We start from the raw sequence: 27,099 nt of genomic DNA on the forward strand, positions 1-27,099 counted from the left end.
AGTTGCTTACATCCACCATCATATGCCAGTACACACGTGTACATGGCCCATAGACACCCTTAGATCTCGTCCACGCACCGATAGCTGGCACACACATTCACACAATCTTTGACGATGACCATGGCCACATTTGGCTCGCAGTACGTCCCAGCAATGAGGTACCCCATTGTGCATTGTCTCTCTGACCTCAGGTTCGTTTAATTTGCTTACATTGCAAGGAAGAGAACCCTGCCATGTTCCTACCACTATTCAAACACACACTATATCATGCTATCCCAGTTTGCATGATATGTGACCCCCGCCCGACCCACTTGAGTGTGTGCTCCCAAAATGAAGACACCATGATGGAAAATCCACCAGCCCACTTGAGTGGTCCCCTTCATGTGCTCCCAAACGCAAAGAAACAAAAAAAAACATAATGTGGGCACGTAACACAGAAAAAAGCGACGAACAAATTTTCATCAGCAAGCTACATGTTACACAAGGAAAGAAATTCAAGTATATTCCTGCAAGCTATACTTATATCTTCAGCTCCTCTGGAAAGCAAAGGAGTAAATGTTCTGCTGTCAATGGCACAAGCACTGCCATTCAAGGCAACAGCTTTGTGCTGAACCCTCTGAGCTTTCTCCATTCTGGGAATATCCAACAATTTTCTACTGTAACAAAAATGGCAAAGGATGGAAAAAGCTGTGCACCCCCTTGTCAGCTCCTTCACAATATGGATGATAATTGCTCAAAGACTGTAAATGCCATGAAGGCACGAAAACAATGAGAACCTTACAATGTATTCGTTCTGTATCACCGTGTCAATACCCTTCAACTGCTGTGTTCATGGCCTACAAAAAATTTCCTACACTGAGATTGCATACTAGATGAATGATGTATACTGAGGAGGCATTACTCAAATGACCTGCTTTGGAGGCTCACTGTTAAAAACCAGAATTACAATTCGAAATAACAGTCATATTTCACTGGCGTCAAGCAGGGTTGCGAAACCTCCACAGGTATAATTGAGTGGATAAATAAAAGGAAAGTGCATTTCCTATGTGTGGTCCACCTATCAAGAGCAAGATTTCTCTGAACTTCTGTATGAATAAAGAACACTCGCCTGGTGAGTATTAAATGACAGCAGATGCATGGAACAGGACAAAACTCAAAGCTGATTAGCTTGCTTCTGTTATGTTACATCTGACGCAATCACACTTCCAATTGAGACAATTCATGGCAATCAATGGAGCTCCTCCTGGGAACATTCTTTCATTTAAAGCTGTAAAGTAAAACCCTGGTTTTGACATAATGTATTCTCCAAAGTTCTGCTCATGTCCCATTTCATAATCTGGAAAACAAAAGGTCTCTCTCTCATTTCATAATCTGGAAAACGAAAAATCTCTCTCTCTCTCTCTCTCTCTCTCTCTCTCTCTCTCTACCCCACCCGCCGCCCCCCCCTCCCCCCTCCCCCCTCTCCCCCCCCCCCCCGCCACCCCCTCCCCCCCCTCTCTCTCCCCCCCGCCACCCCCTTGCGGACGGCGATCAAGCATGAGGAAGATGAACGATAAAGCCGACCCCCTAGAGGATGCCATTCAAAAATGCAAAGAGGAAATGACGGAGATCATTACCAAGATGAACCGCAATCTCTGGGGTACAATAAACATACTCCAAGGACGCGTGCTGATCCAAGAGAGCAAGATAAGCACGCTGGAAGACCGAGTGACAACCCAAGAGGAAGAGATCGCGTCACTCAAGAAAGATCTCGCCGAAGCACGATCAAGAAACACACTGGAAGAGGGCGAACTGCAACCCTCAGTAATCGAAGAAATTAACACGATCAAGGAGCAAGTGCGGGCCATCAAAGAGGGAGAAGAGCAGCACAAAGAAATGACGACTTCTTGGGTGGATGTTCTTACCAAAACTCAACAGAAGGCGGACGAAGCCGAGAAATGAATCAAGGTGGCCAAGAAAGGAAAAGGCAAGGAGATAACGCCCACGTCCACACCCAACAACATCATTAATCAGACACTAGAGGAGGAACAGAGAAGAAGGGTGCGCGCTTTACATGTGAGAATTTGCGGTCTTAAAGACAAAGGCAATGTGGACGAAGAAGTAAAATAACTCACAGCCTTGATGGGGATTCATGAACCGACGCACACAAGGGCATGGAGAGTGGGCAACATAAAGAAAAATGCAAGCAGTGGAGAAACCTCAAAAGAAAGAGCACTCATCCTCCGTTTTCCCTCCATGGAAGCGAAGAAGTCCTTCTTGAAGAAAAGACCAACTCTTAAAGAGACTTGCATCTTTCTCGGGGATGATCTCACCCTCTCGCAGATCGCTCATATGCAGGAAGTAATGCCGGAGATTAGAGCGGCAAGGGGAAAAGGCAAGATCGCTTTTTACCGAGACAGAAAAGTGGTAATACTAGAGCGACGCTCCACATGACGATGCGAGACTTATGGGACCACACTCAAAGTAGCTGCCTGGAACTGCAATGGATCTATGCATCTTGATGTGGGAGCTTTTGAGGATAGCTTTACTGGAAGAGACATCATCTTTTACTCTGAGACACACCAGGCCCCTGGGCAATCCATGCCTCACATCAGTGGATACAGGTGGGAGACAGCCTACAGACAGGAGACACGCTCAGAGCACAAAGGGCGGGGCTCGGGGGGAGTGGCAGTGTTATTTAGAGAGGATCTCTGCAGCCACTAATACACATAGCCCGTAGGGACGAGCAGGCTAGGTACATGTGGGTGAGACTGAAAGCAGAGACAGGCAGATACCTCTATCTAGCTATTTGCTACTTTCCCCCGAGTACATCAGTTTATGCAGCACCCAAAGGATAGTCCCCTTTCTCTATGTCCTGTGATGTCTGGTGATGTCTTGTGATGTCTGGTGATGTGACTGTCGATTTGGCGTAATCGCGGTCGATTACAATGCTTTCAAGAGGGGGGTATGTCACAAAGTGATGACGTGGCTACCGACAGCAGAAACCCTAAAAATCCTGCAAACCCTAATTTTTGCCGAAAACCCTAATTTTACAAAAACCCTAATTTCTGGAAACCCTAACCCTCACTGCTGGCTGAAACCCTAAGTGGCTGAAAACCCTAATTTTGGCGCCAATGCCACGTGGCAACAGTGTACGGAAGATTCCGGAATTTGCGGCAGAAAAAAGCGGAGCTGAAAAAAAGCTGCAAGGGCGACGCAAATCCAGCTTTTGGGCTTTTTTTTTTTTGTGGCTACACTTTGAGAGAAAGATAGAGAACTTGCTTTATTTTTGCTCTCATTGAGAGAGAGAGAGAGAGAGAATCTGCTTTTGCTTTCAAGCTTTTGGGGCTCTGCTTTTGGGCATCCCTTGTAACATTTAAATACGCGGATTAGGGCTCACTTCTCAGAGCATGTGGACGCGGAGTCTAAGAGTGAAACCCTAACCGCTCTTTGTACTTTGACAGTGATTAATACATAAAGAAATACCGAAATGGGCGCTAGTCTTTGGGGCCAATATCTCTAGGCACGTAACTCCGCCGGGCCAGTGCAAATCTATTGTGATCTGTGAATTGTTTTGAAGTGGTTATTTGGTGCTGTCGCGATTGATTCTTGACTTGGACTGTCCAAGTCTGTTACATAGACCCCCCGGCCGGCATCTGTAAGTTGACTCCATTCTTTAGGCTTTGACACGTCAACAGTTTGTGACACAAGTGACGCCTATGCCCCTCTTCATTCTTCGAATAGACTATCATGTCATCGAAGAACGTCCCAACACTGTTGATGCGAGCAGAAAATCCGGTCCATCATTCTGTTCAACGTGGCAGAAGCATTTGTTAGCCCAAACGGCATCACTAGAAACTCATAAAGACCAAATGTCGTTCTGAACGCAGTCTTGTGCACATCCTCTAGCCTCATATGAATCTGATGGTACCCACTCTTTAAGGTCTACCCACTCTTTAAGGTCTATCCTGCTGAAAATTACAGCACTCCCTAAACGATCGAGAATACCATCAATCCTAGGAATAGGAAACCTATTATTGATGGTATTCTTATTCAACGCACGATTATCAATACACATGCGCCATGAGCCATCCTTTTTCTGCACTAGGAGCTTTGGGGAGCAAAAGGGTGAAGAACTAGGCTGGATCAGCCCCTTCTCTAATAACTCCTCAACCTGGCCCATAATCTCTTTCTGTTGCGCCGCACTAACCCTGTAGGAAGGTCTATTTGGTGGGCTCCACCATGGCACCAAATCTATCCGATGGTCCTCAGGTCTCTCTGGCGGCAATTGTGACGGTAATATATCAGAAAAACAGTCACTAAACTTGTGCAAAAATGCTGACCTTTCTCTGTCTAACACAAATAAATTTGACTGACAATTATCTGAGACATCACATGCAAAAATCAAGTACACAGAAAGATGATTCTTTATTACAGAAGTGATAGCCGAAGTAGATACAATAGGGACAGACTCCCCTTTGAGCTTTACATCCAAAACATGAGTTTTGCCCCTATGCTGAAGGGTGATCGTCTTGCCGAAGGCATTGTAACTATGTCAGACTTTGTAAATAATTAATTTATTTACGAGAAAAGAATTATCTAATTAGTTGTGTGCACATCAAAATAGATCTAGCCGTTTCTGGGGCCTCAGGTGCGCCCATGTTTGGGCCAGAGCACCTCAGGGAGACCATAGCAGAAACATACCCTAAAGCCCTAGTGATTGGGAAATCGGGTCTTCAATGAAGGGGTAGATAGTGGCCTCAGATTTCAGGCTCAGAAAATAACGCGCGCTAGTGCAAGCACAGGAATGAGATGAGGTCCTTAGAATAATAACCCTAAGGCCTGAATCATTTTACAGCCTTAGGATAACTCAGTTAATGTATTTTTAAATTGTCTATGCCGGACCAAATGACCGGACAAGTGCAAACAGGTAATGCCAGAGCAGTGTCGGTACGGCATTGCATTGGGGAGCAACTAACAATTTCATTAGTAGCATCTGTGTGTGCAGTTGTGAGTTAATTTGCACATTTCATTAATAGCCTAGGGATTTTTAAAAGTGAAAATTGAAGGGTTTTTTAAGTTATTAATAAGTAAGTGTGCCAAGTGGCACACTTACCAATGCAAGCTAACTCTCTCTCACTCTCACTCTCACTCTCACTCTCACCCTCTCTCTCTTCCTAGCGCCCACTCTCCCTGATGGCTATTTAGGAGCCCCCCCTCCCCCATTTTCAGTGTTGGCAGTGCTCCTACCCCCCCTATTGTGAGTATACTCTACGCATTGGAGCCCTCCATGGAAGCTTGAGAACAGCTCCTTGCGACATATGTGGTGGCCTCGTGCTTCCATTGTCTAGAACAAGGGTTCTCATAGCCATAGCCAGCTTTTGGTGAAGTTTCATCGCGAGAAGTTGCAGTAGGCACTCTCTTCGTAGAGTGTGGCGGCTGTAAATTCTCTGTTTTCAGCCCTTAATCACCTCCTTTAGGGTGAATTTCAGCAAAATACATATAGAATCTAGTTCTTCTTTACCTACACTACATGTACACAAAGTTTCGTGCAATTCCATCGCGGAAAAGGTCTCTATTTCGGCTTTAGAAGGTGCTCAGGTAACATTTTCAGGTTATGTGCAGAAAATTACAGCAAGCATGTGTGCATGCATTTTGCGTGTTTCTCCCTTGTTTTTGTTGCAGGAATAATTATGCATAAAGAGACTCAGTTAGCGGAAGGTAGACTCTCATTTTCGAGAGCTTCTGTTGAGTTTTGTGGAAGATAGACTCTCGTTTTCGAGAGCTTCCCAAAATCTCATGGCAGAGGGAAAATCCTCTCAGTATTCAGAGAGTAGCTTTCACACTCTCTCAGTCAGAAGCAGAAAAGAAAGAATAGAGGACGGGCTATTGCCCCGTTCTTGTGCTTGTAAAGATTCTCCCTTAGAAATAAAGATAATCTCTTTATGGGGGGAGACCAGCCCATCTTCTGGTCCCCAATGAAGTCTCAAGCTTGCTCTCTCTCTCTCTCTCTCTCTCTCTCTCTCTCTCTCTCTCTCTCATTCTCTTGAGTATTTTAAGTACAATTAAAAGTCATTTTACGCTTCCGTATTTTTGTGATAGTGGTATCAGAGCAAGGTCATCTCTCTCTTCCTTAAGGAATTGACGACTCTTGGTAGACTGCAAAAATGGGAGGACGCGAGATAGAGTTCTCTCTCCTTCAACAGCAGGTAGAAGAGTTGCAAAAAGCTCTCTCCCATCCAGAAGTCCAAAAGATTCTCCATACTCTTGAGAAAGGGAAGGAGAAAGTGCCGATGGGGTTGGGAGAAATCCCGCAGAACCCAAAGGCGCCAGAACCAAGGAAAGATCCTTTGATTGGAACCTCCCGCATGCACGAGAGGCAGAGGAAACCTTCAGAACGTCATGTGCGGTTTAATCCAAAGGTTCACGAGCAGGATCCCCCTGATTCCCCTCAGTTCTCTTTCATGAAGGATCTGGATGACATCGTCGCTCTAGAGGACATGTTTCTGGACTACACGTTGCAGCAAGAAGTGCATTCAAGGGAAAGGACTCCTGTACTCAAGGAGTCTAAGCATAGAAAGAAGGAACACCATAAGAAGAAGCACCACTGGCAGAAAACATTCAAGTCGAGAGACAAGGATGTAATATTCGACACCTACAATGGACGGCGTGATAATGACAAAGCTTTGGCTTTCATCCGCCAATTCGAAGTTGCATTTGCTGAAGGGAATTTTAAAGAAAGATCCAAGCTTTGCCATGTCAGTATGTACCTGAAAGGCACCGCCAACAGTTGGTGGTTAACCCTTATCCTGGAAGATCGCAAACCCCAAGATTGGACTGCTTTCAAGAAGGAGTTCTACGCACAGTTCCTTCCTCCAGACTATGAGGAAGAGGTAAAGAAAGAATGGGATCTACTTTCACAATCGGAGAACGAAACTGTTCCACGCTATGTGGATAGGTTTTGGGACGTTCTCTTGAAAGTCACTCCATTCAAGAAGATTAACGATTCGGAAAAGATGCGCAAGTTTGAAGCAGGATTGCATGAAGCCTTGCAAAAGGCTATGAAGCTTTACCCTAGGGGTAACTTGCAGATACTTATGGAATCAACCCGCATAGCTGATGGAATACATAACAAGGGTACTCCCAGGAAGATGGAGCAAAGCACTTACCATGCCAAGCAGAAGGCTCTCCATGAGCAGCCTACCTCTACTTCTTCTTCGCAGAAGAAGAAAAGAACCGCCTCTGAAGCAGAAGCAAAGCCAAATCAGCCCAAGAAAGGGGGATATCTCTCTCCTGCTGAGTTGCGAACCTACATTAGTGAAGGAAGATGCTTCAAGTGTGGACAAGTTAGTCATATGAAAGGTGATTGTCCTACCAAACCTCCACAACCACCCTCTTCCAATGCAGTCCCAGATGTACAGGGAAATACAACCAAGGATGGAAAAGAAAAAGCTCTTCTCAAAGCATGGGGTAGCATCAACAACCAACGGGCTCTTATTCTGTTTGACCCTGGCAGTACAGACAACTTCATCTCTACCAAGCTAGCTGATGACCAATCGTTTTGGAGTTTCTATTCGAGCACAATCTGCTTTCAAAGGGCAGAACTCAAACTCTACTCCAATCATAGGGAAGTTGAATCTAAAGGTCGACAACTACAAAGATCAAGAGTCTTTCTTACTAGCTTCACTTGAAGGATGCGATGTTATCTTGGGAATGCCTTGGCACTACAAGATGCATCCCATTTCTGACTATGTTCAGAAAACCTTATCCTTTGCTCATAAAGAAAAGGAGTATCTTGTACTTGCAGATGCACGTGATTGGCGTATCCCTATCGCCAATCACATTGCCATCAAGAAAGTAATGAAAAAGTGTGTTTCAACATACTTGATTTTTGCAAGAGAGAGATGTGTGTCTGCTTCACAACTTTCTTCCTCTTTAGAGCAAAAACGACATAAGTTATTAGAAAGTTTTAAAGATTGTTTCGCAGATGAACTTCCAAATAAACTCCCACCTCCTCGACCTGAGGATCATACAATTGATTTGATCCCAGAGAGTTCTCCTCCAAATCAGCCCCCTTATCGAGTTAGTCTAATGCAGCAAGAGGAAATTCTCAAACAGGTTAACGAGCTTTTGGAGAAGGGCTTAATAAGGCCTAGTCCTCCTCCATATTGTTCACCTGTCTTACTAGTACAGAAAAAGGATGGCACATTCCGCATGTGCATAGACTATAGATCTCTAAACAAGATCACAATCAAGAATCGATTTCCAATCCCTCGGATTGACGACATTCTTGACAAGTTACAAGGAGCAAGTATCTTTAGTCGTATAGACTTGAAAAGCGGTTATCATCAAATCCGCATAGCTCCTCAGGATGTGCATAAGACTTCATTTAAAACAACCTTCGGGTTGTATGAATTTCTAGTGATGCCTTTTGGACTCGCTAATGCACCAGCCACATTCAACAGAATGATGGATAGAATCTTCCACTCATATAGAAGCTTCACAGGCGTTTTCTTTAATGACGTCTTAATCTTCTCAAAGACGGAAGACAAACACTAAAAGCATCTCGCCTTAGTGTTTGAAGAATTACGCAAACACAAATTATTTGTGAATGCTAAGAAGAGTGAGTTCTTTCTAAAAGAAATCCACTATTTGGGCCATATAGTATCTCACAACTAGGTGAGAATAGACCCTGATAAGATTCAAGCAGTTGTAGAATGGCCAACGCCAACTACAGTACATGATGTACGAAGTTTCCTTGGCCTCTGTTCTTATTATCGGCGTTTCATTCGAGCCTTTTCCGCTATAGCAAGTCCCCTTCATGACCTGACAAAGAAGCGGATTCCATTCCATTGGGGGTCTAGACAAAAACAAGCTTTTGAAAAGCTTAAGTATCTACTTAGTCACGGACCTGTTCTCACCGTCCCTGATCTTCGCAAACCTTTCAAGGTATACTGCGATGCATCTGGAGATTGTGTAGGAGCAGTCTTGAACCAAGAGGGTCACACCATAGCTTACGAAAGTCAGCGCCTTAAAGATGCAGAGTTGCTTTTTTTCATATACGAGAGAGAGCTAATGGCAGTAATTCATGCTCTTTCCATTTGGAAACACTATCTGTTAGGAGCTGATTTTATTATCAAGACAGATCATCAAAGTCTTCGCTACTTTCTCACACAGAGAAAGTTATCAAAAAAGCAGATGAGATGGGCCAATTTTCTTTCAATGTTCCATTTTCAGATTTTACACACTTCTGGAACGAAGAATGTAGTTGCAGATGCTCTCTCCAGGCGTCCAAAGATCAATGCACTAACAACAATTTATCATGAGGAACTAGAATCTCTCAGCGAGACGTATCCTCAAGATCCGGACTTCGCCACAATTTGGGCAGATCTTCAAGCTGGTCACTCAAGGCCACCTTATTCCATTAGGGATAATACACTCTATCGTCAACAAGCAATATGCACAGCTCAGCCCTTAAGACAGAAGGTGATGGATGAAGCACATAATTCTCCTTATGCCGGGCATAGGGGAATTGCTGCCACCACTAGTGCCCTCGAAAGGTATTTCTTTTGGCCAACACTCCGTGTCACAAACGGGAGCGCATAGCAATATAAAATATACTCGGATAAATAAAATTTATCACTTAATATTGAAGCCAGAGGATATAGAGAGAAATAGAGAGAGAGAGAGAGAGAGAGAGAGAGAGAGAGAGATAAAGTGAGAAGATCGACACAGTACTGGGGACCAGAAGATGGGCTGGTCCCCCCCCGTAATAGTATCTTTATTACTGAGGAGAAGTCTATACAAGCACTTGAACCGAACATATTACCACGTTCGTTCTAGAATAAGACTTGATGGTTACCGGAAGCCTCAGCTTCCGATTCCTAGGGCAAAACCCTATTCCAAGGAACTTCCGTTCCTTATTTCAATTCCTCGAGAATCAAGGTTCTCGCCTCTGGATCTCACCTTCCAGACTCAGGGCATGACATCCCTGCAACTCTCTTTTAGAACTCTATTTCCAAAGTCCTCTTCCCGCAGAACAACTCTGCTTTCCCGGACACGAAGTCCTTACTTGGGAATCCCAACTTCCGGATCGCAACTTGAGAGACTACCTCTCTCCGATCCGTGGATCTACTTCCCAAACTCAGGTACGGAACCCCTGGGCTGATCTGGCTCTAGTTCCTCAGAGTGCTTTTCTCCTGCAGAGGCTCACACCTTCCTCTGCTCCTACTCCCTCACTAAGAGGAAGTACACCTGCAAACAAATACTCAGAGTTCATAACATGAAAATCGTTACCTTCAAAGTCTCGACGCTCGAAACGCAACCCCGTTCTCGAAAAGCAATTCCCTGGAAGAGATCTCTCCATAGAAAATCCTCTCTTCCAATCCTACACACAAAAGAGGTGTGTTCTCCGGTTCCTTCTCATAAATCAGCCCCGTCTACGACGTTTAGGGGCTGAAAACAGAGAAAAACAGCAGCTTGTCGCGATGGAAACACGCTCCGTAGGCACTTCTTCGCGAGGGAACTCGTGCACTGGGTCTTGGCGACATCTGGTACACTTGGGGCAGCCATGGGCATCACCTGCAACGTCTTCTTTATGGCTGAAACTTGCAGCAGCATCTCCTCCTTGCAAAGATTGGTCCTCCCCTCTCAGTGAGGGCATGTGATGCTTTTATAGCTCCTAGCCACGGACACGAATAGCTGCTCGCATAGAGATCGCGGCCGGGTTTTTTTTTTTTTCAAAAAAAAAATTTGTGTTCTTTTTTTTCGCTGCTCTGCCAGAAAAAGAGAGAGAAAACGCTAGCTGATCTGTTGCCTTATTTATCAGATGGCTGCCCACTTATTAAGTGGGCGGTCGGTCACCTTTAAAAATGGTCTGAATTTGTCCAAAAACTCAATAAAACCTTATAAGTTAAAAACAATGCTTTCACAGCACTTCCCAAGCGTCCCTGGATGCAATCACATGCACATTTGCAATGCAGACATAGACTTCCTCGCAAGAAAGCATCTGCTTTCCCGAAAGGCAATCCCGCTTTCTCAAAAAGCATTTGTTTTTCCTCAAAGTTTCCTCTGAACCCATCTTCATTCAAGTGCTTTCTTTTTCCTTGTGCACAATTCCAACACAGTTCGGAATTTCCTCCCGACTATGGATATTCCCTTTCAAAAGCACCCGTCACCCACCTTGTGACGCATCAGGAATACCCATCACCTAGTCCTTTCCTACCGAACTTACGGTACAATCTCCTTCACGATGCTCTATGTCACCCATCCTATGACGCATCAAAGATGTCCGTTCCCGGATGGTCGGATACTTCTTCCCGATGCTCCCTGTCACCCATCCGATGTGATGCATCAGAAGTACCCGTTCTTGGTGGCCTTACAGATATTCCCTTTCACAGTGCTCCCGTCATTACTCGGAATGACGCACTAGGAATATTCTGTACTCGGATGTCTCCAGTGAAAAACCCTCTCACTTAAAATTCCAAGAATTCATTTAGAATTATTTTTCCTTGGTGTTCCAAGCGAGAAAACCCTCTCACTTATAAATCCAATAATTCATTTAGAATTATTTTTCTGTCAGATAAAGCCAATTTCGCAACACTTCGTGCGGACATTGAAAAACATGTACATGAGTGTTTAGTCTGCCAAAAAGTAAAATATGACAGACATAAAGTTTATGGCAAGCTTCAGCCGCTCCCTGTGCCTGACACGCCATGGGAAAGTATTGCCATGGATTTTATTACGGATCTTCCTAGATCCAAGAATGGAAATTGATGCAATCTGGACTATAGTAGACAGATTTAGTAAGCAAGCACATTTCCTTCCAGTAAAGAAGACGATCAAAGCTAATCACATGCCTAGAATATTTCTAGCTCAGATTTTTAAACACCATGGATTGCCAAAGACTATTGTCAGTGATAGAGATCCCCGCATGACTAGTCTATTTTGGCAGGCATTGTTCGAAAACTTGGGAACTAAGCTTAATTTTTCATCAACTTATCATCCTCAAACAGATGGTCAAAGCGAAATCGCTAATGCCACTGTTTTAGATCTCCTCAAGTGCTATGTTTCGGAACGACAATCCGAATGGGAGCAGTACTTACGAATAGTTGAGTTTGCGTATAATAATACCATACATTCCTCAACTGGTAAAGCTCCCTTCGAAATTATTTATGGGAAGCCACTCTTACTTCCTATTATGGTTACCAAAGAAAACATCTTCGCCGCAGATGAATTTGTGCGCAATATTGATATTGCCCATCAACAAGTAAAGCAAGCGATTCTTCGTACTCAAGAGCAACAAAAGAGAAAAGCAGACAAGCACAGAAGGAATCTCATCTTGAAAAAGGACAATATATCCTGCTTCGGTTTGAGAAAGCTAGATTGAAAAAGCGGGTCGGAAAAGGGAAAGTTGTCAAACTTTCCCATAAATTTTACGGCCCTTTCAAAATTACACATAAAGTCAATGACGTGACTTTCAGATTGGATTTGCCTTCTCACTGGCACATCCATAATGCTTTTCATGTCAGTCTCCTCCGACCATATGTTGGACCTCCTCCAGTGGCGCCAGTACAAGAAGATCCTCCAGAAGTCGAAGAGACTGAGGAAATCCTTCAACCTGAACAGATAATACACTACTCGGAGAGACAACTCAAGTCGGGGAGCCTACATCAAAAGTATTTAGTCAAGTTCAAGAATAACACCCCTTTAGATGCACAGTGGCTGACTGAGTCCAATCTTAAGGACTACTCAGACATCTTGCACAGTTATGTTGATGCTCTACAGTTGAGGTCAACTGTTTAGAACCAAGAGGGATGTAACGATGTCAGACTTTGTAAATAATTAATTTATTTACGAGAAAAGAATTATCTAATTAGCTGTGTGCACATCAGAATAGATCTAGCAGTTTCTGGGGCCTCAGGTGCGCCCATGTTTGGGCCAGAGCACCTCAGGGAGACCATAGCAGAAACATACCCTAAAGCCCTAGTGATTGGGAAATTGGGTCTTCAATGAAGGGGTAGATAGTGGCCTCAGATTTCAGGCTCAGAAAATAACGCGCGCTAGTGCAAGCACAGGAATGAGATGAGGTCCTTAGAATAATAACCCTAAGGCCTGAATCATTTTACAGCCTTAGGATAACTCAGTTAATGTATTTTTAAATTGTCTATGCCGGACCAAATGACCGGACAAGTGCAAACAGGTAATGCCAGAGCAGTGTCGGTACGGCATTGCATTGGGGAGCAACTAACAATTTCATTAGTAGCATCTGTGTGTGCAGTTGTGAGTTAATTTGCACATTTCATTAATAGCCTAGGGATTTTTAAAAGTGAAAATTGAAGGGTTTTTTAAGTTATTAATAAGTAAGTGTGCCAAGTGGCACACTTACCAATGCAAGCTAACTCTCTCTCACTCTCACTCTCACTCTCACCCTCTCTCTCTTCCTAGCGCCGACTCTCCCTGATGGCTATTTAGGAGCCCCCCCTCCCCCATTTTCAGTGTTGGCAGTGCTCCTACCCCCCCTATTGTGAGTATGCTCTACGCATTGGAGCCCTCCATGGAAGCTTGAGAACAGCTCCTTGCGACATATGTGGTGGCCTCGTGCTTCCATTGTCTAAAACAAGGGTTCTCATAGCCATAGCCAGCTTTTGGTGAAGTTTCATCGCGAGAAGTTGCAGTAGGCACTCTCTTCGTAGAGTGTGGCGGCTGTAAATTCTCTGTTTTCAGCCCTTAATCACCTCTTTTAGGGTGAATTTCAGCAAAATACATATAGAATTTAGTTCTTCTTTACCTACACTACGTGTACACAAAGTTTCGTGCAATTCCATTGCGGAGAAGGTCTCTAGTTTATTTGGAAGTTCATCTACGAAACAATCTTTACATCGCGGAGAAGATGCTCAGGTAACATTTTCAGGTTATGTGCAGAAAATTTCAGCAAGCATGTGTGCGTGCATTTTGCGTGTTTCTCCCTTGTTTTTGTTGCAGGAATAATTATGCATAAAGGGACTCAGTTAGCGGAAGGTAGACTCTCATTTTCGAGAGCTTCCGTTGAGTTTTGTGGAAGATAGACTCGTTTTCGAGAGCTTTCCAAAATCTCATAGCAGAGGGAAAATCCTCTCAGTATTCAGAGAGTAGCTTTCACACTCTCTCAATCAGAAGCAGAAAAGAAAAAATAGAGGATAGGCTATTGCCCCGTTCTTGTGCTTGTAAAGATTCTCCCTTAGTAATAAAGATAATCTCTTTATGGGGGGGGGACCAGCCCATCTTCTGATCCCCAATGAAGTCTCAAGCTTTCTCTCTCTCTCTAATTCTCTTGAGTATTTGAAGTACAATTAAAAGTCAATTTACGCTTCCGTATTTTTGTGACAGGCATCCAGCACGCCATGCACTCTGAACATCCAGGGAATTCCAAGTAGAGCATCACACCCTTCCAATGGCATGATGTAGAACTCTTCTATGTCTACATATGACTGAACATGCAGACGCAGCTTTCCAATAATGGGAGTAACACACTCTGAGTGGCCAGGACATGCCAACCCTGCCTTTCTCGTGTACCCAATCACTTCAGCTTTGATGCCCAGCTTCATAGCTAACTCTGGTGAGATAAACTTTGCTTTGGCACCTGGATCAAAGAAGATGAGTGCCGTTTGATGTTTAACTTTACCCCATGCTCTGCATAACTCGCTGGCATCGGTACTGGGCCTGTCACCCACCATATTTGGCACCAAACCTGCCGTGGGTTTAGGCTTCTTGCCTTTCAGGCAAGCAGATGCAAACATTTGTTTGAAGTAAACCCAAGTGGCGGGTGTCTGTGCTTGCATTAACAATGTCGTCCACCATGTAAGCGCATTGTCTTTCAAGAAAGTGGCAGCTTTCCTAACCTTAGAGGCCTCTGTAAAATTTCCTCCTGCATAAGCTATATCAAACTGATGGAGGAAAGTGAGAGCCTTTGCTTTATCCTCGAAGCCACTGAAAGTGCTGAACTTTACAGTTGCACCACCTTCTTTGTAAGCTTTCGGCTTTTCCAATGCCTCAAATTGTCATAAGGAATAGTTTGCAACATGGGCACTATAGTAGGCATCATCGGTTTGCGTCAGAGGTGTAAGGTGCAGCGGAATGAATGTTTGCGCTTTGCTCAAGATGAGTGCTCCGAACTGTGCTCAAGGTTCCTTTTGTTCTTATGGAAGGTAGAGCCTTCCGTTCTTAATGAGAGAATGCTATGATCACAAACAAAGTGAATGGACACTGTGCGTGCAAGTGTATGAGACTAAGAGATAGAGAGAGAAGAGATATACAACACCAAGACGTTGTAAAACCCTCCTCCGAAGGCCCCACTCTCGTCGGCGAGAGTGGTCTACTTATGATTGCACAATCTCGTACAATGATGATGCATGGAAACTGATGCAACTTGTGACTATGACGGTGACGACGACGGTGATGACGAAGTCGACCTAATGGCTGAAATCTGCAATCTTTCTACTGCTGTCCAAAAACGCTATGGGCTGAAATCTGCAACTGAGCCAAAAACGTTGATTTTGGGGCTGTTTTTTGTGGGTCTTTGATGCTGAAAATCTGCAGTTTTAGGGCTGAAAATTGAGAATCTTCAAGGCTGAAAACTGATGGTCTTAACGGGGCTGAATCTGCTATTTCTTCATGGCTGGTCTTGATGGTCTTTTAGGGCTGCAAATCACTGCATGTACCGATCTACAAGGCTGTGGCTAAAATCCAAAAACGCTAGTGTAGCTGATCCAAAAACGCTAGCAGTCTAGAACTTCTTCTCGTGATGGGATCTGAATGCAAAACGCTAGTGGCTGTGATAGGGTTGCGGCGAGGATCTGCTGATGGAGAAAACGCTACTGATGGGTCTTGCTTGGCGGGAATCCACCAAGGTCTTGTTGGAGAAGTTGCTGATGAGCGCGCGGCGGTGTGTGCAAGCGATAGAGCACGCGAGGAAGTGCAGTGTGTGTGTAGAGAGGGGTGGCGAAGGCCAACAAGAGAGGAGGCGCTAGCAAAACGATAGGGAGAGAGAGAGGGCACGCTGTTGCTGCAGGGAATAAGTGAGTGAGTTTGTAAAAAACTCACTATCCCTTCTTATTGTATAAGGACCAATTTAATAAGTTCGTGGCCAAGTTCAATGTGAACTTGGCCAAAGGTTAGTACCTTTAAAATATACATTAAAAGGGGTCCATTTGGGCCTTTAACCCAACAACCTCCCACTTAGAGGCATAAATGGCGCCTTTAAGCTACGTGACTCCCACCATCTCTATGCATAGATGATGTTGTGCTTTGGGTAAGCACTTAGTGAGAGCATCGGCTGGATTTTGTGATGTATGGACCTTAACTAATGTAATAAGGCCATGCTCAAGCACTTCTCGTATGAAGTGATACCGCACATCAATATGCTTTGTGCGTGCATGAAACATGGCGTTCTTTGCCAGACATATGGCACTCTGGTTATCACAACCAAGTATAGGTTCCTTGGCAGGCAAACCAAACTCACTGCATAGGCGTGCTAATCAAATAGCTTCTTTGGAAGCCTAAGTGGCTGAAATATATTCAGCCTCTGTCGTAGACAATGCAACAATCTTTTGCAATCTAGAACACCGTGAAACAACACCTCCCGCAAGAGTAAATACATAGCCACTTGTGGATTTCCGTGTATCCACATCACCAGCCATGTCAAAGTCACAAAATCCCTTCAACTCCATTGGTCCTTTACCATAGCAGAGGCATTTGTTTTTAGTCCCTTTCAAGTACCTCATAATGGACTTCACTGCACCCAATGTAACCTGCCTGGATTAGCCATAAACCGGCTAACAACTCTCACTGCATGGGCTATGTCAGGCCTAGTAGCAACCATAGCATACATAAGTGAACCACAAGCTGAAGCATAAGGCACACTTTGCATGTCATTGGCTTCTTCCTTTGACTTGGGACAATCATCCTTGGAGATTTTAACATATGGCTGTAATGGCACACCAAGAGGCTTTGCTTCAGCCATGTTAAATCTGTCCAGCACCTTTTCAATGTACTTTTCTTGCGACAAATACAATAGACGCTTGTCTCTTTGCCGTGTAACACGCACTCCAAGTATATGTTCAGTTGTCCCAAGGTCTTTCACTGAAAACGCAGATTTCAACTGCCTTTAAGAGCATCAACAGTGCTTCTTTTCTTTGCAGCTATCAACATATCGTCGACATAGAGCACAAGAATGATGGGGCTGCCATCCTCATCACGTTTGGTATACAAACAATGGTCTGCATGGCTTCTTTTGTAACTATGTTTAAGCATGAAGCGATCAAACTTCTTGTACCACTGTCTACATGATTGTTTCAGCCCATACAAGCTTCTATTGAGCATACATACAAAATGTTCCTTGCCAGGGATGACAAAACTCTTGGGTTGCTTCATGTAAAGCTCTTCTTCCACATCACCATGCAAGAAAGCGGTATGTACGTCCATTTGGTCCATTTCCAAATCAAAAGCAGCCACAATGGCAAACAATACACGCAAAGTGGTCATCTTCACAACAAGAGAGAACACTTCCAAAGTCTATGCCCTTGGTTTGAACATATCCCTTTGCAACAAGCCTTGCCTTATACTTGGGTTTTGCATCAACAGTCTTGATTTTATACACCCATTTGTTAGGAATAGCCTTCCTTCCTTTGGGCAATTCAACCAAATCCCAAGTATGATTAGCATGCAAAGCTTTAATCTCTTCCTGCATAGCAAGCTCCCACTTGTCGCTGTCCTAATATGTCTTTGCCTTTTTATACGTAAGAGGCTCTCCCTCATCTGTCAACATAATGTAATGCAAAGAGGGGTCATATCGACTCACAGGCCGTCTTTGACGAGTAGACCGCCTCACCCAATGATCCACATTATCCGGCAATGGGTTTACATCACGTGGCACTACAAAATCATCAACAATGGACTGCTGTACATCATTTTCAGCACCATTTTCAACATTGTTTCTTGGCTGCAAATGCCCTTCAGGAGCCTCAATTTGCTGTCCAACATCATCTGGCTCACCACTGGATCATCTACATTTTCAGCCATTTGTGGTGCATCCTGAGGGTCAAAAATAGGCCTAACAGGTGGCTGGTCATGCTGAAATTTCACCCTTTTATGGTCATGCTTTAAGGCACAATTGTTTTGAAGCAACCTTGCCTCATTAAAAACAACATCCCGGCTGCGTACAACCCTTTTGAGCTGAGGTAACCAAATCCTGTAACCCATTTCGCCTTCCTCACCATATCCCATGAAGAGGCCTTTAATGGACTTCGCATCTAGTTTACTCCTCAACTCAGGTCTCATGCACAAAAGCTTCGCAACCAAGTGATCATATGAAGCAAGCTTGCCAGACCAAACCTCTTCAGGGATGTCACCTTTCAAAGACATGTGAGGGGATTGATTGCATATATGCATTGCAGTTTTCAAAGCTTCTCCCCAAAATCCATGAGAGAGATTAGTTGTGGACACCATGCATCTCACCCTCTCACAAAGTGTCCTATTGAATCTTTCAGCCACACCATTAGAAGAGGGGCTGTATGGCACAATAAGCTCCCTCTTAATGCCCAAATTTTCACAAAACTTGTTAAATTCAGCACTTGTGTACTCCCCCCCATTGTCTCTACGCAAGCATTTTAGCTTTCTACCAGTTTGGGGCAAAAGATATTCCACGCCACAGAGAAGGATAGCTGCAGAGAAAGCTACTACAGAGAGAGGTCTCTCTCTCTCTCTCTCTCTCTCTCTCTCTCTCTCTCTCTCTCTCTCTCTCTCTCTCTCTCTCTCGCACAGAGAGGCTTACAGAGAGGGAGAGGAATTTATAGAAAGATGTAAAAGTATATCATACGCTGAAATTTAATGCAAAAATACACTGGTTTTCGTCGAAAACCAGTAAATTCATCGGAATTCTTTCAATTTCTTGCACTCCCATCTATCAATTTGCTGATTTTTATCAAAATTCAGTAGTCGAATTGTATGATTTACCTGCAAACATGCTTCCGAAAAGAAAAGTAAACAAGTTCAGCAATTTAATCACTAAAAACTATGCAAACGCGAGGTTTTCCGACCCGAACCGTTCCGTAGGTGTGCATACGGTCCTTCATGCAGCCAAGCCGGCTATGATACCATGAAACGAATGAGGAGAAAGGATCTCCCGGCCACACGGACCGCCTACAGATGCTCGTCAGACGAACCACCCGACCATAGCCACCATCCGGCAGCTCTCTCGTGCCGGGGCCAGCGTCCGAGGACGTAGGCGTGCACCTGTAAGACCGAGCGTCCCATACCACCCGGCCTCACCTCCTCGAGGTGACCTCGCGCACTCCTAGCCTCGCGGGCTAACCACTGGCACTCTGCCAGTGGGGTCGATCACTGTAAATGAGGTCTTGGCCTCCCTTTTATAATAATGGCCGGCCACACTGGCCGGGTTCACACTACGTCCGCCCGGACACTGAACGCCCATCCCAACGGCATCTGGGCTAGATCCCCTCTCCTGTGAGCGGGACATAACAACGACCCACACATTAGAGTGGGCCGGTGAAGAGTCCCTTCCAGGATTCCAGATGCTATTGGCGATGTCCCTCGACGCCATACTGTCACGAGGACGTGGCAGTTATTAACCATGTCACAGAGATGTGGCAATTGCTAACCTTGGTTGTTGGTTTCTTTCCAATGGGGTTTATTTTATTTGTTTAAGACCCTCTTTTTGAAGTAGCAAACGGTCGGACATTGTATGGCCAATGTGAACGGTAGATTCACCCGCAGATGGGAAGTGGTCGGCACTGGAATTCGTATGGTAAGAGGATGTCTACGCTCAGAGCAAGATCATATAGGTCCCCCCGTCGCACTTAGCAAGTTGGTGGATACTAGGAAGTGAACTCAATTAAGGCGTAAAGTCAAGGTGGGACTACCAACAAAAAGTATCCGACAGTTGGGCCACATTGCACTTTTGGATGCAGTCCCAATGAGGATAGATGGTCAGAAGACCAGTGGGAGCCCAACGAAAGCATCTCCTAAAATTTAGGGAATTGCTATTTTGGGCCGTGAAATGTGTTCGCGTCATTACCTCCGGCATTTTATAACTCTGCCGTGAAGTCAATTGGGCAACCGGTCAAGATATTTTTAAGCGGCGAACCCGAAACGGGCAAATACTTGTAAATGCGCCAAGTGTCGAATTTTCATGCACTTTCCTCTTGCAGAAGAAGTGGCGCTGAATTTTATGCTGGGAGAGGCCTCATTTCAGCTTTTGTCACAGGTTCAGAGCTATGGAGTGCTTCCTTTCCCTCTCATGTACAGTGTGGTGCTAGGAGTTATGCCCTGCACACTACACACTGCTCTCTCTCCCCTACGTGCAGTTATGTGATGCCCCAACAAGAGGGCTACTCATTTGACTGATGTACAGTTGTGTGGGTTCATGCTTTTGTGCTGAGGCAAGAGCCTCCTTGAGCAGGAACAGGGATAGCTAGCTGCTGCTCCAAAGCAGGCACTGGTGAGGGTCGTAACCTCACCATACAGGTGCAAAATCAGCGCTGTGTATGCGCTGTATATTTACTGTTTTTTAGCCATACGGACGCCAGGATCATTGGGAATCGTGCCCCACTGGCAAAGGACAGTTAGGGGACTGTTTGGGGCTGAAAATAGGGCAAAAACCAGTAAATACAGCGTGCTGAATTTACTGTTTTTGGACAGGAATCAGAGGGTATACGACAGTGCAAGCGAGTTCCAGCAGGGGAATTGGTTTCGCGCAAGTTTTGGGGCTGTTATGCTGCCGAAATTTGGCCAAATCAAATGGTATCTAGGTGGATACATGTGAAGGATTCCCAGGACCTTACCTTGTAATTTACCCTCCTAAAGAATAAAGAAATACCGAAAGGGGCGCCAATTTTGGGGCCTACAGGTTGTCGGCGTCTGCTCGGAGCATTCTAGCTTCCGAGCCGTGTGTGTGTTTAAGTGTTAACTCCCGTTACAGGTCTCCTTTGCAAAGTGCTCTATGTGTGTGTATAAGGTAAAGAATTTCGGGTGAAAGCCAACGCCTACCGCCCCACGGGCCGGTTTCATGGTTCCGTTGCCTGGACATCAATCACTTTTTCCTCAAAGAGTGAGCCTGGATTGTTCAGGGTAAAGACACACAGTGCAAGAACGCGGGGATTACACTATGGCCGACAAGGGGAAGGGAATTATGGAAGAGGGTTCCTCTCCAAAGGACAGGCAGGAGATTCCTATGGTTTTTGAGATTGGCGAGAGCTTACGGCCACGTCAGTCTGTACCTCCTGTCAACGTGAATGTCCCTCCAGTAGTACAGGGCTTTATGACAGGGCAACTTTAGGATGATGCGTTTAAGACTCAGTTAGTTGCCGCGGTAAATGTCTTTTCGCAGCTGGTGCAGAATCCGAGGTTTATGGAATTCTTGGAAGCGCCACCAGTGCAATAGCAAAATAGGCAACCTACGCCGCGTACGGAGCTTGTTGAAGCTCAAGCCCAGGTACTTCATGAGGCGCAAGAGGAAAGGGAACACTCGCATGTTGCGGAGTCGGGGGCTCCAAAGCAGGTTCCTCCCGTGCTTGAACAAGTGGCTAGAACGCCTATACCACAGGTTATGCCAGTTCAGCCCGCCACCTTTCAGAGCCAGCATGCTGTCTTGAATAGACAGGGAGCTGGATACCAGGCTATGCACTCAGTTTTTCCACCACCCACGGTACATCCTGGGTATTTCGGGGGTGGATCAGTGTTCCAAAGTATGGCTGGTTATGCGTTTGGAAATCAGCCGTACATGCCACGAACAGTGTTCGGGGGTATGCAAGGCATCATGCCAAACCCCATGTATGGTAGTATCGGCATGCAGCAAGGTTTCCACTGCAACCAGGGCCAATTTGGGGTGCCACAGGGTCATTTTGACATGGCTGGTTTTTCTGGACAGCAGCCAGATATCGCACCTCTGACGCAAAATGTGAATGGCCAACACGTGCCGATCATGCCTACTACAGTGCCCATGTTGCAGACCATTCCGTATGACAATTTGGGGCCACTAGAGAAGCCGAAGGCTTACAAAGAAGGTGGTGCAGCGGTAAAGTTCAGTACCTTCAGTGGTTTCGAGGATAAGACAAAGGCACTCACTTTCCTCCAGCAATTTGATACAGCTTATGCGGGAGGGAATTTTACAGAGGCCTCGAAGGTCAGGAAAGCTGCCACTTTCTTAAAGGACAATGCGCTTACATGGTGGACGACATTGTTAATGCAAGGACAAGCACCCGCCACTTGGGTTTACTTGAAGCAAATGTTTGCATCTGCTTGGCTATCAAATGAATTTGAAGCCGATGTCCTGACAGATTGGCACCAGCTTACTTCAACTTCGTGCAAGAGCTTGCTGGAGTACAATAGGAGGTTTTGTAAAGCGTTACTCTCAGTGACCTCCTACAGATTTGTGCCATTGACAGAGCAGATAGAGAAGTACTGTTGTGGGCTGCCTAAAGGGCTTCGCGATTACTGTACAAAGAACAGAGTGGCTACCCTTACTCAGCTTATGGAAGTTGCGAACACTGGTCTTGCCTTGTTGAAAGGAGAGGACAGTGGATTTCCGAGCAGTGACAAAGGAGGGCAGCAAAAGAAAAATTCAGCGAAGAAGCCCTTTGCGAAAACGGCTCCTAATGCGTCACAGGGGTCAGAAAAGGCCACCAAAGACAAGGATTCAGCCAGGACTTCTGGAGCGCAGGCAAAGAAACAGAAAAGGAAGCCTTTTGTGCGCAAGTCACTCGAGGAAAAGAAGGTCCTAATGGCTGAGAACAAATGCTTTATATGCGAGCAGCCTGGTCACTTCTCTATCAATTGTCCACAAAGGAAAAGGCCAGCTGACTCAGAGGATAAAGAAGACCAGAAAGGCAAGAAGCCAAAACCCACGGCAGGTTTAGTGCCAGACATGGTGGGTGACAGGCCCAGCACAGATGCCAATGAGTTATGCAGGGCATGGGGTAAAGTTAGGGATCAGATGGCACTCATCTTCTTTGATCCAGGTGCCAAAGCCAACTTTATCTCACCAGAGTTAGCTATGAATCTGGGCATCAAAGTTGAAGAGATGGGGTACACAGCAGAGGCAGGGTTGGCATGTCCTGGCCACTCAGAGTGTGTTACTCCCATCATTGGAAAACTGCGTCTGCATATTCAATCGTATGTGGACACTGAAGAGTTTTACATCATGCCGCTGGAAGGTTGTGACGCCTTGTTGGGGATCCCGTGGATGTTCCGAGTGCATGGAGTCTTGGATGCCTACAACAAAAAGATCACTGTACAGCATAGGGGCAAAACTCACATCTTGGATGTAAGCTTAAAGGAGAGTCCGTCCCTATTGTATCTGCTTCTGCTATCACTTCTGTAATAAAGAATCATCTTTCTGTGTACTTGATTTTTGCACGTGATGTCTCAGATAGGGATCAGTCAAATTTATCTGTGTTAGATAAAGAAAGGTCAGCATTTTTGCAAAAGTTTAGTGACAGTTTTTCTAATTCATTACCGTCGCAATTGCCGCCAGAGAGACCTAAGGACCATCGGATAGATTTGGTGCCAGGGTGTAGCCCACCAAATAAACCTCCCTACAGGGTTAGTGCGGCGCAGCAGAAAGAGATTATGGGCCAAATTGAGGAGTTATTAGAGAAGGGGCTTATCCAGCCTAGTTCTTCACCTTTTTGCTCCCCAGTGCTCCTAGTGCAGAAGAAGGATGGCTCATGGCGCATGTGTATTGATTACCGTGCGTTGAATAAGAATACCATCAAGAATAGGTTTCCTATTCCTCGCATTGATGATATTCTCGATCGTTTAGAGGGTGCTGCAATTTTCAGCAGGATAGACCTTAAGAGTGGGTACCATCAGATTCGTATAAGCCCAGAGGATGTGCACAAGACTGCGTTTAGAACGACATTTGGTCTTTATGAGTTTCTAGTGATGCCGTTTGGGCTAACAAATGCTCCTGCCACGTTCAACAGAATGATGGACCGGATTTTCCGCTCGCATCAACAGTTTGTTGGAACATTCTTCGATGACATGATTGTGTATTCGAAGAATGAAGAGGAGCATAGGCGTCACTTGACCATTGTGTTCGAAGAGCTGTGCAGTCACAGGTTACTTGTCAATCCTAAGAAAAGTGAATTCTTCCTCGAAGAGATCCACTTTCTGGGCCACATAGTCTCAAAGGATGGTGTTAGAATGGATCCCGCAAAGGTCGAAGCTATCAAGACATGGCCAGACTTGAAGACTGTACACGATGTCAGAAGCTTCTTGGGATTGTGTTCCTACTATAGAAGGTTTATCAGAAATTTTGCAGAGATAGCATCGCCTCTTCACGCATTGCAAAAGAAAGAGGTCACTTTCAGATGGACCCAAAAAGAGATTTCAGCTTTTAGTCTCTTAAAGGAAAAGTTGACTTCAGATCCAGTTATTGTTTTGCCAGATCTCAGGAAGTCATTTGTGGTCCAGTGTGACGCGTGTGGCAGTAGCATCGGAGCAGTGCTAATGCAAGATGGACGGGTAGTAGCCTATGAAAGCCGAATTTTGCAAGGGCAAGAGAGGACTATGCAAGTCTATGAGAAAGAGCTCTTGGTCGTTATTCATGCGCTTTCTAGCTGGAAGCACTACCTCTTAGGTGCTGATTTTGTTGTCCAAACAGATCATCAGACCTTGCGATACTTCTTGACACAGTCAAAGTTATCCGAAAAGCATATGCGATGGGCAAACATTCTTTCCATGTTCCACTTCCAGATTATGCATGTGGAAGGCAAGAAGAATGTTGTGGCTGATGCGTTATCAAGAAAGCCACAAATTTCAGCTGTGTCAATTCCTTATCATCATGAGTTAGATGACATGAAGGAACAGTATACTGCTGATGAAGATTTTGCAAGGATCTTTGAACAGTTACAAGAGGGGCAACATCACGACCACTACCTCCTCAGAGATGGTTTTATGATGATGCATGGCAGACTTTGTGTCACTAGGCCACTGCGACATAAGGTCATGGAAGAGAGTCATGTCCCACCGTATGCAGGGCATCGTGGCATTGATGCAACAGTTAAGGTGGTAGAGACATTCTTCTCCTACCTTGAGAAGAGATGTGGATGCCTTTGTGCGAGCATGCATAGTTTGCCAAAAGGTCAAGTTTGACAGGCAAAAGGCACCAGGGTTGTTACAACCACTGCCGATTCCGGATAAGCCCTGGGAAAGCATTGCTATGGACTTTATCTTTGATCTTCCAAGGACGCCAACAGGGAATGATGGTATATGGACCATTATCTACAGGTTCAGCAAGCAGGCCCATTTTATCCCTGTCAGGAAGAAGATAAAATCTGATCAGATGGCACGTTTGTTCATGTACAATGTGTTTAAGTACCATGGTATGCCACAATCGATTATCAGTGATCGTGATCCTCGCATGACCAGTTTGTTCTGGAGAGGATTGTTTCAGAACATGGGCACTACGCTCAAGTATTCGTCTTCGTTTCATCCACAAACTGATGGACAGTCAGAAGAGGCCAATTCTACTTTCTTAGATCTGCTGAAATGCTATGTGTCAGATAATAAGGGCAAGTGGGAACAGTATTTGCCTATGCTTGAGTATGCGTACAATAATACAGTGCATTCGTCTACTGGCAAAGCACCTTTTGAAATTGTTGAAGGCGGCAAAAAGGTTCCTCCCATTTTGCACACAAAGGACAAGATCTTTGAGGCAGATCGATATGTTGAGAACATGGATGAGATGTATAAGAAGATTAAAGTTGCCTTGGAGAAGACTCAGGCAAAACAGAAAAAGGCTGCTGATCGTTACCGTCATGAATTGTTACTATCACCCAGTGATTGGGTTCTCTTAATGTTCGAAAAGGCAAGGTTAAAGAAGATGAAGGGCAACGAACGGCTGTTTCCTAAGCCCAGCATGCGTTACTATGGGCCTTTTCAAGTGCTTGACAAGATCAGCGATGTGGCTTACAGGCTGAAATTGCCTGATGCGTGGAAGATTCATAATGTCACGTGAGTCTTCTAAGACCCTTCGTGGGTGATGTGCCAGAAGATATGTCAGTTGAGGATCAGCCAGAAGTTGAGGAACTTGATGAGATCCTGGTACCTGAGCAAGTTTTGGCACATAAGGACAGAAAAGTTAAAGGACAAGTTGCAAGACGTTATTTGGTGAAGTTCAAGAACTATCCACCTATGGATGCAAAGTGGATGGAAGAGCATGAACTGTCAGAGTCACCAAATGTATTGCAGCTCTACCTTGAAGCCTTTGGGTTACAGCCTACTTATGCCCGAACCCAACGTGTGCAAAGGAGGGGTAATGATAGAGCTAGTACATCAAATGTACATATGAATTCAGTGCCATAGATAGAAATGGAAAAAGTATGAAGGCCTCATTAAGTCATTTGTATATATGTATGTTACGACCTTTCTTGCGGATACATGCGATGATAAAAGAGTGTTGATAGCACAAGACCATCAGTGGCGTGTATTTATGGTATGCAATCGAGGACGTTTGCGATTTCAAGAGGGGGGTATATCACGAGGACGTGGCAGTTATTAACCATGTCACAGAGATGTGGCAACTGCTAACCTTGGTTGTTGGTTTCTTTCCAATGGGGTTTATTTTATTTGTTTAAGACCCTCTTTTTGAAGTAGCAAACGGTCGGACATTGTATGGCCAATGTGAATGGTAGATTCACCCGCAGATGGGAAGTGATCGGCACTGGAATTCGTATGGTAAGAGGATGTCTACGCTCAGAGCAAGATCATATAGGTCCCCCCGTCGCACTTAGCAAGTTGGTGGATACTAGGAAGTGAACTCAATTAAGGCGTAAAGTCAAGGTGGGACTACCAACAAAAAGTATCCGACAGTTGGGCCACATTGCACTTTTGGATGCGGTCCCAATGAGGATAGATGGGCAGAAGACCAGTGGGAGCCCAACGAAAGCATCTCCTAAAATTTAGGGAACTGCTATTTTGGGCCGTGAAATGTGTTCGCGTCATTACCTCCGGTATGACTAGGGGAACATTTTATAACTCTGCCGTGAAGTCAACTGGGCAACCGGTCAGGATATTTTTAAGCAGCGAACCCGAAACGGGCAAATGCTTGTAAATGCGCCAAGT

The 27,099-nt window shown here is 45.0% G+C and overlaps 1 protein-coding gene across 1 annotated transcript in view; it reads right to left on the reverse strand.

Annotated features, from left to right (window-relative positions):
* Window positions 1-436: 436 nt before the first annotated feature.
* LOC147430272 (putative glycerol-3-phosphate transporter 1) overlaps window positions 437-27,099 on the reverse strand; it is an 81,768-nt gene continuing 55,105 nt past the window's right edge. Inside the window, exon 3 of the mRNA XM_086494764.1 lies at window positions 437-1,336. The gene's annotated coding sequence lies outside the window, so the exon portion shown is untranslated. The remainder of the gene's footprint in view (window positions 1,337-27,099) is intronic.

Source organism: Adiantum capillus-veneris, chromosome 22, assembly GCF_014529385.1.
Source record: "Adiantum capillus-veneris isolate H3 chromosome 22, ASM1452938v2, whole genome shotgun sequence".
Taxonomy (NCBI): domain Eukaryota; kingdom Viridiplantae; phylum Streptophyta; class Polypodiopsida; order Polypodiales; family Pteridaceae; genus Adiantum; species Adiantum capillus-veneris.